Source organism: Agelaius tricolor, unplaced genomic scaffold, assembly GCF_023055355.1.
Source record: "Agelaius tricolor isolate 1412-34295 unplaced genomic scaffold, bAgeTri1.0.p SCAF_8, whole genome shotgun sequence".
Taxonomy (NCBI): domain Eukaryota; kingdom Metazoa; phylum Chordata; class Aves; order Passeriformes; family Icteridae; genus Agelaius; species Agelaius tricolor.
The window spans coordinates 586,468-605,415 of NW_027269268.1; the positions used below are offsets into that span (position 1 = coordinate 586,468).

Genomic DNA, 18,948 nt, shown 5'->3' on the forward strand with positions numbered 1-18,948 from the left:
GCTTCAGCTAATTAAGAATTGAATTATGCTCATTTTACTTGGAAAATAATGGGTAACAAATAACATCAAGTTCTTACATGAAAGATATGAAGACATATCTTCATATTCAATTATATTTCAGATTAAAAGATGCTTTTTTACAGACCAAGACCAAATCTACTGAACAATTCAATCAACTAATATACAAAGCCACTAAATGTAATAAAAATAGTGGCTAGTATGGTCATAAAATCACAACAGCCAACACCTTTAAACTCCAGGTCTATTTCTGGCCTAAGAGAAAATTAGAGAAATGACTGAAACAACAAGAAAGATAAACAAAGGCAGTACAATGTATATGCCCAGTACTAACCTGACCTTTTTTAATGTGCATCAGTAATGACTGATTTCTTCACTTAAAGTGGTAAAATCTCTAATTTTTTTCAGTTTCTTCCAGTGCTTCCTCTGTGCCCTTTTCCCAGGGCAGGGGCAGACCTGTGGCCTGGAGACAGCCAGGTCACTTCTCATGGCAGAGAAGAGTTCCTGAAGCCCTGGCACCAGGCACCATGAAGCACATGTTTTACCAGAGTTACCAGGCTGCTCAGGAGCACTGTGATTCCAGAGAAATGCTCTTTGCATTCCATTCCTTTTCCTGGGGCCAGCCAAGAGGCCACGGAAGCAATGCTGAAACACACAGAGCTTTAAGTGCTTTTCAGCACTTAAAATAAATGAGATCATTTGAGTCTTTTATGAATGAGCAGAGTCCAAGGAAATTTTGTGGATCCTAATTTGCATAATTAACAGTGAAAAACCCTCAGCTGTTCACCCTCTGAGCCTTGGCAATCCAGTGAGTTGGCAGGAAATTTAAGGCCTTGCTGGAGAGGAGGGTTAGATTTTTCTGGGAAGGTTTCTGAGTAGGTTGGGGCTCAGGGACACAACCTGAGCTAGAACCTTGAGACCAAGACTGGAAACAATTTTGGAGCAGCCAGTGCTTGCGCAGTTGCTGGAAGCCGAAGAATGACAGTGCTGGAGAAGCACCCTGGATTTCTGCTAACAGAGGAAATTCTTGGTAGCACCAATTTATTTGTACTTCCAGTAAGTTCTGGATGAATTCTTTCATGATGATAGGCAGCAAAAGATTCTCCACCAGCAAACAAGGGCTGGCATCTGAGCTAACTTCCAAGAGCGGGAAGCAGGCAAAGCTTCCAGCCGAACCACCTCTGCTTGTTAGCCTTCAGAGCAGCAGGGCAGCCTGAACCATGACACTGGCCTTTAGCAGACACTGAAGAAGTCTGCAACACGATGAAGAAAAGACTCTTGAAATTGGGACCATTCCACCATCAGATCAAACTCTTACTCAATGCCTAGAAGCTCATTTCAGCAGCCAAACCCTTTAAACCTAAAGCCTTTATAAAATAAACTTTTCACATATATGGCCAAGACTATTGGACTGCAGGAGCTTCATTTCTCTGATTATCTGCTGTAGAGCCACAGAAAATGTATTTTGTGGTGTGAATGGTAGTGGCATTTTTATCAAGGAAAGAAACCTAAATTGGAAGGAAGTGAGGCTTCATCAGAAAAAGATAATCCCTACTTCACATGCTCATAAGGTGAACATGAACGAATGCACTTAGAAGTCTGATTATGCACAGCTTCAAATCTTGGGTATGTGCTCTCATGGCACAAAGGACAGCATCCTTTTGTAGACTGAAGGACTATTTTTTTAGGGCTGAGAGAGAAAAGCATTATCAAAACCTTTTTACACAGAATAACTGAGACTAACATAATGATTACAACAGCTAGAAACAATCTTAGTGAATTGAAAGAGATGGCACAGCACCTTTGGATACTTTCATTACCAGAAGTACAGCCTGCAGTCCTTCACTGCAATACCTGAATTCTTTCTCCACCAAGCACTGGGTTTTTTGGAAGTCTCATTATCAGCAGCTGAAAAATCCCCACACAGTAGATGACTTACCCTCTCTCAAGGATGCATAAGTCATCCAAATGAATAATATTGATTATTCTGTATCATCACCTGCAGTTCCTAGATTTACAACATGGGTATCAGAGAATTACGGTATTATTTTAAAGAAATGCATTAAACAAATATTTGTACTACTAACCTGCATGCCCAGCCTTTAAGTGTCATAGATTCTAAGTTCAGATGACCTTACAATTTGCTTTCTCAGTCCCCAAATAGAGACCAAACCATATACCTTGCATGCTATCCAATTATTAGCTCAGAAATGTACTTTTAATTCCACCAAATCAGTTATTTTACATAATAAGTCCCATGGTTACAACTAAACTGTCTCTAGAGAATTGAGGCCGAGCACCAGCAGACTGGCTGAGCAGTCAAGCAGCAAGAGGCCCAAGTCTGGTGTAACACTTTGCACCAGCAGGAGCTACTTACACATTTCTTTAGGTGAAGGAAACTTTCATTTTGAACAAAATAAATTGCCAATTAGATGGCAAGGCTATACACAGAGTGTCTACAGAGACTACAAACTGCAGAATTTTCTTATATGTAGAGAGAGTCATTGTATCAGTTACAGCATGACATCCAGTTGTCCTGGAATTTTACAGAATTTCAAGTTTATATGAAGTGAAATTCTCATTTTCCCTGGGCTGTTTTGGCTGCTTTGTAGGTTGCATTGTTGCAACCCACAAAGCATTTTTGTTTGCTTGGTTTTTGTTTCTTTTCCTTTTTGAATTCAGTGCTGATTAATGTAATAGTAACTGATTCAGATAATGGTTTTAAACAATCCTTAGGAAATACTCCAGAGATGCCAGTTCTCAGTTTCAATATCCAGCACCTAAGAAGCTTTATTTAGAGAACGAAATGTGCTTTAATCAAACTGATAGAAGCGCTGTGAATTTCAGATTCTATCGTACAGCATTTTGTAGCAGGAACAAAATTACTTTCTGTTGGCTGTTTCATTAGTTCTCATTACGCAGTTCTATCATACATAACTGGAAAAATCTTATTTAATCCTTACTAAATATGAGAAAGATCTCATTTAAACCAGTTTAAGTTTACATCTTCTTATCAGAAGCCTTCATGTTAAAGGCACAGAGAGCTTTGATTCTAAAGAAACTGTCTGTGCATGAACACTTACATAATAAATGAGATTATTGCTACCCCAGAACTCAACATCACCAGAAATCTTTTTGGAAACTAAACTCTCCGATGTCTAATAAAATATAAAAACATCTGTGCTTTCAAAGTGGCTCTGACCTAATGTTACAGAACTAAAACAGACTGCTATTAAGTGACACATTCACTTCTATACCAGTTTCCACATCTCTGAAAAAGCACTGAGTTGGCTTTAGACTGTGAGTAAAGCTGGAATTCGGTTTTTCCAGCTGTAGCCAGCTGAAGTGGCTCAGCAGGGCGCAACAGCCTGGAGCCAGCACAAGGAAGGGAGTTGGCCTGAGGACTGGGAGCAGGAATACTCCTTTCAGAGCCAGGGAACAATGCTAGCCACAGCACATGGTTTAGCCAAGGATAAAAGATTCCAGGTCAGCTTTGTCTGAGCTCACTGGAGTCGTGTGCATTTACACTGGGCACTTACCTTCAGAAACTCATACTTCTAAGAACATACAACCCAAGGGCATATACTGTGACAAGAGGAGATGCCTCTCATTCCTCAAAGTAGTCACAGGCCTTTGCTCAACAACAGCTTTTGTCAACAGCTACTTGTCCTATCAATAACCTAACCATTCTGAAAGACTGGTGGAAAAGCTTCCCCAAGAAAGCATCTCCATTCCCCTCCCTCCTATGCTATTCTGCCTCCCTTCCTTTTGCTTCTTGACCCTATGCTTTGATGATCCCATCCTGTTCCTTATATCCAACCTCCTTCCCCTTACACCAGCTTTGGGGCTTCTCGCATCCCCCACTGACTTGTTTCAATTTCCCAAGTCTGCAGGAAAAAAACTCCCTGGAAAATTATTTACACACACATTGCTTTATCTTCCTGCCAGCTCAGTGAGTTGCACAGGGTCCCAGACGGGTGTGCAGAAAAGCAAAACTTGTGCAATGAAGTGCCCAGAGCATGTGGGCAGCAGCCAAGGGGGGAGCTCAGTTGTGGAGACAGCAAATGCAGGGCTGGGAATGTTCCTTTTGGCAAAATGAGGTAATAATGGGCTCAGAAACACAGACAACCTGTACTTTGAAGCCAGCAGATATTTGGAATGCTGTTTGGACCAGTATACAGCAGCACCAGACATCAATCATTTAGGCTTGGTGTCTCTGCCTAAGAATTCCATGTGCCACACCACCTCTTTACCACGTAACCAAAAGACAAGAACACCTAAGTCCATCCTGAATGAGGAAAAGGGAAGCTTAAATGCTTTTTGCACTTTCAACACAGGGCTTTCTTCCAATAAAAGACACCAAACAGCACTCAGTGGACTTTAGGCCAGTGTAATGACTCCAGTAAACATTAGGAAGATAAAAATCAAAGCACATATTTTACTGGTTTCAACATAGTATGTTCCAAAATGACTCCTCAAGAATGCACAGAAACAGCAGATCATGTAGTGTTAAAAATGAGAAAGCAGAGAGAACTCTATCTCCCATTTTCTGAGTAGCTTCAAGCAGGCAGGCTCTCTGCAAGGCTTTTTACAACATTCAATGGCTACAAAAGCATCCTGATTCTGCTGCACCTTTTGTTCTACTCTCCTGTGTGGCTGCCTCAGCTACACATTTGTCTCCCTGCATTTCCAGTACCTCCTACACAGACAAGCTGATGGAATGGCTCCCTGTAGCTCTGACCTGTTATCCTGCCTTGGAATGAACAACAGGGTATGACATGACAAGATGAAATGGTAGAAGACCCTTCACAGTCCAAAAGTTGCCAGGGTCTATCCTCATTGCAGTCCAGCTCTGAACCCTATGACGCACTCACAGTCATGGGTTCTGTCAGTGTTAGCAGGGAAATCCCACTGATGTCACTGGACTTGCACCACACATCCCGAGCGAGGGCACAAACAGACCAGAGACTCCAGAATCCCCTGAAGAATCTCCTCAGCTTTAGACAACTGATAAGTGAAAACTCCAGGGTTTTTTCCAGATGATTTTTTCCTGCTTGTTGTGGTTTGTTTGGTTTCTGTTTTTACATAGTTATCTGCTGCAGCCCTCTTTGTTGGTCATAGACTTGCAAAATTCTCCATCTACCTCCTACTTGCCAATCAATGAAAGGGAAGCTGGAATGAGTAAGTATTCAACCCCGTGTGTCTAGGTTTGTTGGGGTTTTTTATTGTTCATAAAATACATGGACAGACTTCCTAATCAATGAAAAGGTATAATTCCCTTTTCTATTTGCAGTTAGACACGCACAAGTGATATTTAGGCACAGCAATCCTCCAGGGCAAGATTCCAATCTGCTCAATGTACATGTTGCAAATCAGGTCAGGGACCTCTGGGAGAGCTGGTCACAGTTCCAACAAGCTCTGACCAAACTCCAGTGCTAACAAAGTCTGTCACTTGGAATAGCAAAGACAGCACAGCAGAAACCCTTTGAGATTGCTCCCTGTTGGTCCCCAAAGGTTGCAAAAAGGACAAGGAAGATATGCAGAGAAGTTCAATACCACAGAAAAAACTTCTCTTTATACACCAACCTTTAAATAGCGTTACTGGGACAATGAAATTAGTTTCAACATTAATAGTGACTCTTGATTTCCAGCTTTCTATGCTATACCAATGTATCGGGCTTATGAGGCTATCATGATACTTATCCTCAGAGGTAGAACTCAGATTTGTCACCCTAACCCTTATTATGTAAGGTATTTTCTGTGAGAATTTAGTTCCCTAACACACTTTTATAGATTTCTCCAGCATCCTATCCTGGAGCTTATTGTGGAAGGCAGTGTCTGCAAAAACCCTGGCTGAATTGTGGAGGTTATGCTGCTGGGATAAACAACACACTGATCACTTGTTTATTCCAACTGGTCTAAGAAGCAGAATCAAGTGCACTTGGAAGAAAACAACACCTTTAACAATCCTGTTACTTACTCCCTTTTGACCCCAGTGTGGGGGTGGAACAACTTGCTAACAAGGCTTAACGAAAAGCTACAAAACTCGACCCCAAATGACTAATGTGACATCCAGAAGCTGCTGCCACTGAAAAACACCTCTTGTGTATCTGAACTTCAGTAGATTAAAGTTAAGATTTTGATGTGAAGAGTCAGTTGCAAACCTTCTGGTTGTTTTTTTTAGAACCTTATCATGGATGCACACAGAAAAGCCTAAATCTCTGTTTCAGTGTTAGCAAATGGTACATGAGATGGCTCTAGCTGGCATATTACAATAAGGGATTCTAATTCCTCAAATTCATATGGAAAAGGCTACTAATGTTAATGCAAGAGGTTAGAAGCCTAATTTAATAAATGAGATTAATAATGTGGTATTAAGGACAGAAGTCAGAGTGTTGTCTACATGAGCTTTGTTTGGTTAGTGAAGAGGCAGATACTGGAAGGACTCTGCTTCATAGACTGAGGCTTCCTTATAGGATGCCATCAATGACAGCCTGCAACTGCTTCCTTTGCTTCATTTACTATAAAAGGAATGTAGATGACAAGCTCAGATATTGATATAATACATGCCTACACTTGGGCAGCTGAATCCTGTCTTAATGTTGCAAAAAGTTTTGGAAAAAGTGTATAATCAAGATTTTTTGCCTTTACATTTATACCACTGAGATTTCATGGTTTGCCTTGATATACAATCAGAATTGGTTGTTGAAGGGATAGCTTTCATATATTCAAATAATTCTAATTATAAAAAAATTGTTAGCATGGGTTTGGATTAAAAACAGTTTGGAGGCCATAAATTAAGACTGTGGCTGAATACCAGGCATGGAGCAAGAAGGGACATGGAACCTGGAACAGCCCACATACCTGGTTGTGATTAATTTTGTCACTAGGCAGCTGGAAATAAGCAGCAATACTATTTCAACCAATCTGCTCATAATATTAAGTTTCAGTGAAATTGAAAGTCTAATGTGGATTAAAGGAAACATTATTAGGGAAATGAAAGAAAATAGGCAAGAGTTCCCCCAGGAAAATATGATTCAGACTGGAATACATGCAAGCTAATAGCTGGAGAATCAAAATCCAATATAAGGGTAATTCAAGAGATGTGAAAATTTGGAAATCAGTAATTTTGAAATAAACCTTAGGGTGACAGGGGAAAGATAATTAGGGCTCTATTCGTCGTGGGGTGTGTAAGTCTGAAAAGTTAATGCAATTTTATGCTACAGACACATACACATTATACAAACCACAAAGAGCTAACAGTCTGCTCTCCAGAGCCTGGCTACACCTGACAAGTTGCCTTGGGTTCTAAGGAAGTTGTTACTATGACTTAGAAGAGCAAATTATGACACTTAATCTCAATGTTTTTTTAACAACTAGGTTCTGATGAAATTTCTCAGCAGTTTTATGAGGGTTTTGTCAACTTTAATAAGCTGCACACTAGATAAAACAGAATGACTACATGATCCATAATGACTAACCAAGTTTTCCATCTGATTTTAGTCTATTTTGAAAGTTTTCCAGGCCTAATTCAAACTTTGCCAATTAACAGCTCCATAAGCAATGAATTCTACACACTGCATCATCTTCCTTTCTAAAGACAGTGCTTAGTTACTGGTCATGTGCATCTGAGATACTGGCGCCTGACCAGTAGGCTGTGATGTTACAAATTTCAATGTTTTTTTTTTAAAGTATGCTGACATTCAGTCCATTAACATATTGGTTAAGCAGAGCCCACTGTGTTATTATTTCCTCATTGCTCTACCTGTGCTAGCAATCCAACTACTGTAGTCAGTACTTCAAAAGTCCTTGCTCTTATCATTGGGAATTTCAGAAATTGCTATTATCATATGGGAATTAAACAGTAAAATTTGAAACTGTCTTTCAAAATAATTTGAAGTGAGACTTGCCAAGTTCATAAGCTCAGGGTGCTTGTTTGTAAGAATTTGAATCCCTGGAGCCAGGCTGGCTGTGCATTTTAACATGTCACTGATTTTCTCTCTGCAGAAAGGATGCTTCAGTTTGGATCCGCAGCCTCTACCCACACATATTTGAAAAGTAGATGATTGTAATTTTCTAGCTTAAGAGGAGTTCTATAAATACAGCGCAACATTCAGTTCTACTAAAGATGATGCGTCTGGAAGAACTATATGCACAAGTGTTCTGCTACTGTGAGTGAGTCTTGCTGGGAAAATGGCACCAAAACTCGTATTTCTTCCATAGCTTGCCCATGTGTCATTAGAAGCCATTTCAGAAAAGAATTGTTCCATGAAAAACAAATGCACCACACAATCAAGCTCAAAAGAAATTGTGAAATCAGCAATTGGTTGTTAGGTAAGCCAATGGTGATGTAAAGTGAGACAGGGATTTTTTATCTCTGCTATAGTTCCATTGAAGCACGGTATTACACTGCACTAGGAAAGAGAGCTGAAGCAGCACTCACCACAACACTGCCCACTGTGTGGCCAGAACAAACCTCCTCCTGTGTCATCACCTCACAGACATATTTTTGTGTCCCACAGAGCGGCACAGCTCCAGTGAGCATAACTTGCCAGCTAAAATCCTAACTGCCTCTTAAAAGGTTAACTGCGTCAGTGACACTAAAAAAAATGCTGCTGATGAAAAAGAAAACCTAAACCCACTTCCTTACCCAGGATATATCAGCTCTAATGAACATGTTGTTAACGTTGCATTTATTTGAGAAAACTGAGCTGGCTAATTGCACAAAATGTAAGGAATGATATTTAGTGAAGATGATCATAAGTAAAGTAAAACCCTTTAATCAAATTTACTTTCCTTCCTCCATATTTTGAGGAGAAAAATCAGTTGGGGTTTTTTTTCTTACTTTTCTGCCTTTAAAAAACTCTGGTAGAAGCTAAGAAGAGGTTTCCTTCAGTATTCAGAAGACGCATTTTGTCAGCTAACTCCAGATCATGGATATTTCAAGGCATTTTCTAAATAGAATTCAACAGTCAGGGCTCTTGTTCATCCCCATCAATGTTGAAAGACTCTTCTATTTCAAAATGGTTAAAATCTTCCAATTTAATGTCTTTGGGCCATGAAGTGATTCAGATGAAAATGTGAAAATTCAGAAGTGATGAAACATGATGACTGCATAGCTAGTGCTGCTGTAGAAGAATGCCAGCCAAGAGGCGCTTCCCTAGGCTTTTCTATTGTGCCATCCTGGCTGGCAACCTCTCCTGATGGGGAAAACAATAATGTTAAAAGGGCAAAAACCCTGAAGTATTTCCATCCTGATTACCTGACACTGCAGATTACAGCACACTAGTCAGACAGCTAGCATAAGCATGTTTGAAAATAAGAAAACTTGTACAGACCACTAAGGCTTTGTCTTGCTCTCAAGCACATTGTTTCATTTGATCCAGTTAAATAAATAAGTACACTTGATCAAGAGCCCTTTTGTTGCCGCTTCCCAAAAGCAGCTGAGACGAGGCAGAAGTGCCCATTTCCATATGCAGACTATGGCAGGGGTGGCTGCACAAGCCCATGCCCCTGAATGCTGATTACCCCAGAGCCCAGGGAAAAGCAGAGCCAGGCTCATCAGCATGCAGGTGTCACTCAGGCATGCCTGGCTCTCTGTGCCTGCCAGCACAGGTCCCCACAGGGGCCAGCACAGGGGCAAAGGGCCCCACTGCTCCAGGCAGGGGAATCAGCAGCCCCTAATGCTTGGCAAATATGCTGGAGAAGAATCTTGCCAAGCCAATTATTGACTAAGGTCTCTTCAGATGGTTCTTGGCAATGATTTATTAAACAAGTTTGGTGTTCATCTCCAGCAGGATGTTTCCAAGCAAAATTTTGTGTCTAACTGAAAACAGATGCTTCATAGGAATGTTTCAGGAGAAAGCTCTCTTTGTTTTTATTTCATGGAACAAATTTGGGGCATATTGAGCGGAATGGAGACAGTTTCTTAAAAGATATCCGGGAAATTAAAGCATCCAGATTGGCCAATTCCCAAAGTGGGTTTCTGCTTGGCATATCTTTTCCCTGACAGGGGGAGCAGTCCTTGCAGAATAGCTGGGCTGCTGCCACAGCCTCCCTGTCTGACCTGTTCCTATTCATCACTTGCAAGTTCACACAAAATCCCACAAGCAGTGATCAACCACACACACAATCCATTTTTTTCCTCCACTATCTGAACCTTTCACCAAGTCCCCTCAACAAAGCCAGGACAATGGATGGCGAGGCTTTCACTGTGTGTGGAAATAACCTGGCCAAGAGCTCAGGTTATGTCTGCCTTAAAAACATTTCTTCAGTACTAGAGAAGCTCTAACTGGTGATATCCACCATCTTCACACTACCAAGATGCTCTTCACATCTGCTTTTCAGTGTTTCTACACCTTTCACTCACATATACATACTCACAATATGCACAACACAGTGCAAGTGGAAGCAAGGTTGCTCCTTTTGCTCTCTGAGAGGAGAGGAAAACCTAGGCTCAAAAGAAAAACGTGTGACAGCCTAAGTGATACATCCTTTCCATTTATCATCTTGTGTTGGCGTTGAAAAGAAAGCTGACGCATGCCCAAGTCACACTTCAAAATTGTTTGGGAAGGTGTTTGTCAGGTCTAAGCCAGGCTGAGTCTTTTTGTCAATGTAACAGCAGAGGTCAATCAGATGCAGATATAGAAATGTTTGAATCATCAGAAAAGTCCAGCACAGCATATACATTCAGGAAAACAACAGAAACTCATCAGTTCACTTCAATCTCTTTTCTTCCCAGCTGGACAAAGGACACAGAGACCTACTCGTGGGCCCCGGTTTCACTGTCTTAGTATGCAAAGGTAAACAGCAAATGACTGAAACAAAAGGCTAGGCCAGGAGCTTCCCCCAGCTCCTAAGTCTCATTTAATCTCTTCTCTGTCTTCATTTTACAACAGCAAGTTGACAAACAAAGCTCGGCTGCATGAGACAGACTGCAGCTTGTAAATCCTTTTCACCAAAGCACAAGCATTTCTTTGATATTTCTAATAGTCCCTCCCTGATCTCTCAGAGAAAAAACTGAGGTTTCCTTTGTACTTTTGTTTTGGTTCACTGCATCTTTACCTGAACATACCCTGTCCTCCAGTGCATCAGGTGGGATGCGTGCAGAGCCTGAAATGCACAGAGAACCTCAGGGCCCATGCTCTATTTTACACTCCCTTATAGCTGTGAAAGTAAGTACACACAAACTTACATTTCCTAAGCAGTCTTCTGGCTAACAGAGCCTGTCCTGACTTATTCAAGGGTTACTATTTGAGGCTTTTTCTTTTGTAGTGATGTATATTTCTTTAGGCTCTAGTACAAAGAATGCACAATATTTAGCCACATATAACACAAAAGCTAAATCATTCTTGCATGTCAGCAACATCAACATAATTTAGTATGAGAATAACTGCTAGTAAGTGTCCATACAATACAGTGAGTGACGTATAAGCAAACATACGTACCATGGTTCGTTTTGCAAGAACTGCAGTCTTTTCCTATTCTCATTTTCTATTGCATTGCTAGCTAACAATAATAATTCACTTTTTGAGTTGTGTTGTTAAAGTGTGGTGGTGGAAAAAGGTGTGTCAATTAATGTCAAATTCAGCTGAGAAATGTGATGATTAAATGGTCAGCAGCAGGTGAGGATTATGAAAAGTGGTAAAACCCGCAATGGGAGCCACATTTAATAGCAACTTTCTGGCACAGGAATAAACATGAGCATGTTGCTGAGGTTTCCAAGTACAATTTAGTTTGACCTTGAATTAAGCACCAATCTCTGCAAGGTAACTTAATTACCTTTTCCCTAGGATGATCATGTAAGGTAGGCAGTATTGTTTGTGTGAGGTAGTTGTTAACTATATAGGCATTAGAAAAATATGCAGATAATGGTGAGAACAGAAAATGTATCTGCTCTATTCTCCTGATTGACTATTTTTTTCCTAATGGTCAGTTATGCAAGTGTCCCACAGGAATCTTTCACAGTAATTTTGCTACAACGAACATAGTTAGCTCAAAAGACTTTTTCTTTCCTACCCCAAGGAGCAATAAAAATGAGAGATGACAGAGTTGCTAGGTCACCTTACCCTTTATTCTACTCTACACTTAAGACTATGTTCCATACAGTTATATTTATTACTGGTCTGCTACTGAAAGAATTTTTCTGATCACTGTAATCCCATGGGAGAGAAGTGGACAACAAATTATTTACTTCAGATGATGATCTAGTTTATTCTCCTTGGTAAAACAAAACATTCACGTAAATACATTCACATCAACAATTTCAGTCAGAAGAGACCATGATTTTACAAAGTGGTTGTTTGAAGCTGTTCCCATTCTGCTGATTTTTAGATCTGTTTGTGGGGGTTTTTGGTTTTTGTTTTTTTTGGTTTTTTTTTTAAGCAAGGTCAAGGAGATGGTAAATGTGAAATCAACAAATTATAACAAACTTTTCCTTTAAAAATACTCCTTTGCCTTTCAGTAATAGACATCATTAATCCCTCTTACTGATTTTCAGCCAAACACTAAAATCATAAATACATAAAACCTATTCCAAATTGCCCTTGTGCCAAAACTGAGAAACACTTTACTTTAGAGCTCAACTTTGAACAACTCAAAAAATTAAAACTCACCTTTAATTCATAATTTATTTATTTGAACTGGTATGGGTTTGTTTCGCATAACACTTGCTAAAATTTAAACAACATTTTTTAAGCAGAAAGTACTCAATACAGACCACGGAAGAATGCTCTCAAACTGCTGGTTGCAAACAAAGCTGTTAAGATGGGCCATTTATGCCATCAACTCAGTGACAACAGAACAACATTAAAAATCTCAAAATATGCCATTTGAGATAAATGCTCCAGGGACCTGCTAAGCTGGAGTTCTGCACTAATGAAGTTGTTAAAACTAGTTTGAATAATAGGCTATTATCTTCTTCCAAAGCTTTGGAAATCTCAAATGAACCCAAATACTGAAACCATTACTTCACTTGCAGCAAAAATTCCAAGCTGAAGATTACCAAAGCTATCTGTATTTTTTAGCATCTCAGGCCTAATGTGGTCCATAGATTTGCTGATGGCTCTAGAAAAAATAAGTGCCAATGGAGTGCTGAGTTGGAACTAAATGATAGAGTGAGAAAGGAGTAATAAAGCTGTGATGAAACACAAACCCAGATGGGCATCAGCTGCTTCAGCCACAGGAGAATCAACCACTACACCACAAATACTTGCAAATCCTCTCTAGGATTCTGAAGTTTAATAACTCAGTTTTGCATATAGTTCTAAGGTGAGGGATGGAAACTGTGAGAAACCTACAAACCAAACTAAAGGAGAAAGGAAGTATTTTATTGAACTGAACAGAAACTGAGGTTGTCCTTTTAGATCATAGTTGCCATTAGAGAGATAAAAGCTACTTCATTGAAGAACCTGAAAATCTGTTTGGCTCATTATAACTGAAACTCCATACTGAGGTGCATGTTTTAGCTCTGAGATCCGCAAATTACAGAAAACAAAAGCAGCTCAGGTATTTGGAAGCTGTAATTTGCTTGCAACTGAACTAGCTCTGAATGGTCCCAGTCAGAATCTGGGCCCCAATATTCACATATTTCCCCATCCATTTAAAATAAATTCTCTAAATTTCCTTCCAAAACAACTGTTACATATTCTGTGTCATCTCCCTTAACTTGATATTCAGCACAGGCAACCTTACTTGGCTTCCAAATGCCTGTGGACTGCAGATGTTGGATTGTGAATTTTCCCTTTACACTATATATGTACTATTAGATCTTGTCAGGGGTCGGGCTCCATGTGTTGGCAGCTGGTTGGAGAAAGCTGGAATTTCTGGTACAGTCAGACAACTCTCTGGCTGAATGAAATGGTATTGACAGTTACTGATTCAAGATCTGAAGACATCTAAGAAAACAGGAACTTATCCAGGTCACAACTTAAGAGTCACCCAAATACCTTTCAAAAACATTTAAGAATAATTTCTAATTTGAATCTTACTCCTCCACAAGTGTTATTCATCAATGGGACTTTTTCAGAATTAAATAATAAACAGGGATTTAGCTTTGCAGGGGAATTAAAGCCAGCAGACTCTCACAATAATGTTCAAAGGAACAAAATATGTGATGAACGAAAAGAGCTAGTGAAGATTTGTATCAACTTGTGCTGTCTTATCCCAAAACCTGAGATTTTCCTCTTTTATTTGACAGAGGTTAGTAACCAAACCAAAAGAAAAATTAAGTAAGAAGTTAAGAAACTTCAAAGGAAGTGTGCTGCACAAACCTCAAAGCAGAGGTTGAAAGAACTTCCCTTGCACCACAGTTTGATGAGAACTCAATGAACAGAATGCCCAGTTAGTAACAGCATCTGCACATCCAATTGCGTTGACATTGAACAACTCGGTATACTGCCCTACCATTCAAGGGGGTTCACAACTAGCGGATTTTCTTCTCAGTCCCCCCAAATAAATATAATTTCTGGTCCCAGTCCATGACATTACCATTCTGTTACAGTAACAGTAACCTGGAGCTCAGAACAAGGTAGTACACATGATTTTTGTAGTTGCAGTATGGGTTTAAGTATCCACAGTTTAACATAAGTAGACTACAATGTGGTAATTGCTCAAAGGCTTGCAATCCAACTTATGGGAGGCTTTCTAGGCTACTTTCTGCCACTTCTGGCTGTTTTATCCTCATTATTAGAACATATCAATAGCTGTCTAACATCCCCATGCTCACAGACTTCCAACAAAGCTATAAAGACCCATTCAGAGAGAACCAGCTATATTTATGTTACATACAGCCCAGGGGGTTCTTAAGGCAAGAGCCACTTAGTTCCTGAAATATTCTGAGATAAAGATGCCTCAATAGCATCTTTATCTGCTACCTGCTTGTAGTGAAATGAGGGAGCAGTGTCTAATTTCTTACACAAATGGATGGGGAATTTAGACGCTGAGTATTTCTGAATGTGCTGGGTAAAGCCAAGCTGATGTGAGGGACCAAACTTTTACTAACTTCAAGAGCAGAACATTTATTCCTCTGCATCTGCCTGCATTCTTGTGTCATTTATCCATCACCATGCTTTAATTGTTCTTGTCCCTCAGATGACAAACACATGGCCAAAACATACATGTACGTAAGTATAAATGTACATTATTTTTCTTTTAACCTAATTTCCTTCCTCTCATTAAGTAACTCTAAATTATTTTAAAGTTTATCATACACTTCTGCAGAAACATCAACAGCCTTTTATCTTTCCTGTCGCAGACATCTTTCATGAAAAATCCTTTCTTAGGATTTTTCCTTGTGAGAAGCTGCAGTTTCAGTAACCAAAGTAAACAATGGTTATCTGCTGCTGTGGAATGCAACAGGTGATTGGTCTCCTGTGGGTGTTTGGATTTCTTGACCACTCATGGCAGAGCTGGCTCTTGCTCTGTCTGAGACACAGATCTTTGTTATTCATTCTTTTCTATTCTTAGCTTAGCTAGCTGCTGAAGAAACCTTTCCTTTCTATTGCTTTTTAGTATAGTCTAATGTAACATGTATCATAAAATAATAAATCAGGCCTTCTGATCATGGAGTCAACATTCTCGTCTCTTCTTCATCCTGAAAACCCTTGTGACCACAGTCACACTTTCCCATGTTCAGCTTATGCCATAGACCCTTATCTAACTCAATTTAATTCCACTGTTTGGGACAATGATGGGTAGGAGTAACACCACCCCTAAAGTGTCTTCCCTCTGCTTTCAGGAAGTGAACCTTTTTACACAAGGATCATCTTCCTGTTGCATAAAAAAAATTCATTTGTAAGAAGGTGTAAATCAGGAAGAAGTGGTCACTGTGAAATTTTAAATATATAAGACTTACACATATGCATTAGAAATTAGATTTAACAACCATTCTGACTCATTTAAGATCATAATATCCCACTGAACATTGTAATGAGAAAATGGTGAGGATTCAATAGAGAACACAGGAATTTCCTCAGTAAATGTGATAATTTCTGGCACATTGCTTGAATAGAATAGTCCCAGGACATGGAGCAGGAGAGCATCAGCAAAATGTTAAGGCAAAGAGAAAGAGAAGGAAACAGGTACACACAAGAGCAGCTTTAGAGATAATGCAGCTGTGGTGTTCCCACTTCTATAAGCATCATTCTTGCTAACATTCAATTCCCCATTCTAAACTTGGTAGAGGGCAATGACAACATGTCTGGCCCAGCGCACCAGGGCTGGGCATGCAGCATGGCACGCCTGCTGCCCTTCCCCACATGTGGTGCTTTGGCAGAAGAATCCTCTTCCTGACACCCTGCAAAGCCCTTTCAAGCACAAATCAGAAGTGCAAGCATCTATTTCTAAAACTGTATCTATCTCACCTCTTCACACCCAATTCAAATCCCATAAAACTGTTGCATGCTCAGGTAAAAATTACATTGGAGCTCTGGCCCCAGAGGTCAGCAGCATTTCTGAAGGCAACACATAGAGGATATACAGGATTTTTCATTTCAGAAGCTGAAACAACCAATAAATAATAATAAAAACAAAACTCATTTAAACACAGGCAAAATAGAACATGTTTCGAAGTGAAGGACCTGCAGGGGGCTTTACAACACAAAAAGCTGAGGCTAGCTGACTGCCTCATGTCATGTCATGATATGTTATCTTTTACACACATTAATTCTGCTAACCAGTGCCAAGGGATTTTCACAGCCATTTAAGCACCTCCAAGGTGACACCTAAGAGGAATTACATTTCACATCAATAACTAAGTGTAAAAGCACATAAAAACGTGTGTGGATATGTGCTAAAATGCACTGTCACAGGATCCTTTAAAGTTCTTTAAATCCGGTCCTTGCTCTTCATCTACCTAATACACTAGTAATTTATATCTTTTTAATCAAGGTTCTCCACTCTATAGAACGAAAAAAGGAAAAAAAATAATCAGCATGGAAATGAAGTAGAAAATTATGCATGAAGGACTAAGTTGTTCTTGCAAAGACTATACTATGGCTGTGCAGTGTACAGCTTTTTATAATGTGGGTTAAAATGTGGTTCTCCAAGTACTTTTGGATTTCCCATTGACAAATGATTCCGGTTCTATCAATCTGAACAGACCTTTCCCAGTTTCCTGGCTGCTTTTCTTTGTTTTCTGTTTTTTCTACCTTCCACTTCCCATACTGCTGCAGTGGTGATCTACTTGCAGTCCAGAGAAAAAGGAGGTGTCCCTTGGAGACCAGCTGTCAGCACCATGATGAGAGCAATGGGAGGGCTCACAGAGACACAACGGGTTCACACCAACACCCTGGAGAAACTCCTCAGTTAGAGCTGACTTAACACTAGGCAGTTAGAAACATTTATTACAAGTTATATATATGTCCTAATTTCTATGTACTTTATATCATATTAAAACACCATGACTTATTTTAATAATTGGGTTATAACAAATTGAAGCTACTGAACTGCATGATGTTTATAAGTATTAATTACAGTTGTTTTTTCTGGCATACCTTTAAAAAAAATTCATTATAAATTGCTTAACATTCTGCAGGCTTTGAACAGCTTGGGCAACAGTCCACAAAAACTGGTTTAGGAAGTTTAAAAAATAAAAGGTTCAGCTTTTTCCAAAAACAAAACCAGAGAAAATATCTAAGTTTAACAATTACAAACAAGGAAACAAACTTACAAGTGCTTAGTTAAGGAGCTTTCCAGCATTCATACTTTTGCAATGTGCAGTGGATTACTTTTTATTGCTAAATTACTGGCAAAGATTCAGGAATTATGGATGCTTATTGACGTCCAACAAATCTGCCCAATTTTCACTGAATTGCAGTCTCTGAAGCTGCCATTTGCAAATATTCAGTGATAAATAATTAAAGACTGGCAAGGAAATTCTCAGATGAGCCCGTAATGATACCAGCACTCAGAATGAGTTGTGAAGATAAACCTGTTAACATTTGAGAAACACTCTGATGCTGCGATAAGGAACTGCACAGAAAGCCCCTGAGACCAGGATTAAATCTGTAACTAAGTGTGATATTAGGGCACTGCATAGTAAATAGAACTGTACACCTCACATTGAACACTAAAAAATGACTGGATTTCCCCACATTCACTGGCAGGTATCTGTGGGCTGCCTAGAAGGAGCACCATAGAAAGAAGAGGTACATACTGATACAGGAGACAGAAATAAGGGTTTGGTAAATTTCATACACAGAAGTGCCAGACTAAATTCAGAGATTCAAAACTGTGACTCTGTACTTCAACTCTTGAGGGCTTGCCTTTGCCAGCCCAATCCCTGAGTGTTATTGAACCACAGGGGTTTTTTCCCTCTTTGATGGAGCAGTGTCATCACTGCACCTGAGCAGCCCAGAACACCAGCCTGCCAATGCAGTGTGCCAGCTGGCTGAAGAGAGTCAATTCTTTCTGTCCATACAGGCAGCACATAGAAATGAATGCAGTCCAGTCTAACAACCCATGCCCTGAAAGTAGTCACAATTTCTTAAAATGTCATCCTTAGGCAAAGGCTGGGGCCACTGCTGCACTTACAGCTGTGGCTGAGCTTCTTGCATGCTTGTACAGATTTATTGACTGCACATTCTGTTCCCTACCAGATCCTTGACCTATTGTACACTACAAATTTATTTTTCCTGGCAGCCAAAAGGGAATGATTAAACCAGGCGAAGTGATTACAATAATATATTAATGTATTAAAAAATAGCTTAAATACTTCTATCTAGGATGCCTCCCAATGTTTATATTCATACCTGTACCTGTGTTATTTCTTGTTTTGTGCTGAGACACCAAGTCCAGCCAAACAGAAGATGTCCAATTGTCAAGGCTTTTTTACTTTAGCCCAAATTGAACTTCTTAAGCAGTACAGATAGATATGAGCCACTATTTCTCCAAACTTACATCTCCTTTCTTTATATAAACATCTGTTGATTC

At 39.7% G+C, this 18,948-nt stretch overlaps 1 protein-coding gene across 1 annotated transcript in view; it reads left to right on the forward strand.

Moving 5' to 3' along the window:
* The window catches only part of LOC139591958 (bifunctional heparan sulfate N-deacetylase/N-sulfotransferase 4-like), a 63,334-nt gene extending 48,843 nt beyond the window's left edge, over window positions 1–14,491 (forward strand). The window contains exon 6 of the mRNA XM_071431166.1: window positions 427–14,491. The gene's annotated coding sequence lies outside the window, so the exon portion shown is untranslated. The remainder of the gene's footprint in view (window positions 1–426) is intronic.
* Window positions 14,492–18,948: the final 4,457 nt, after the last annotated feature.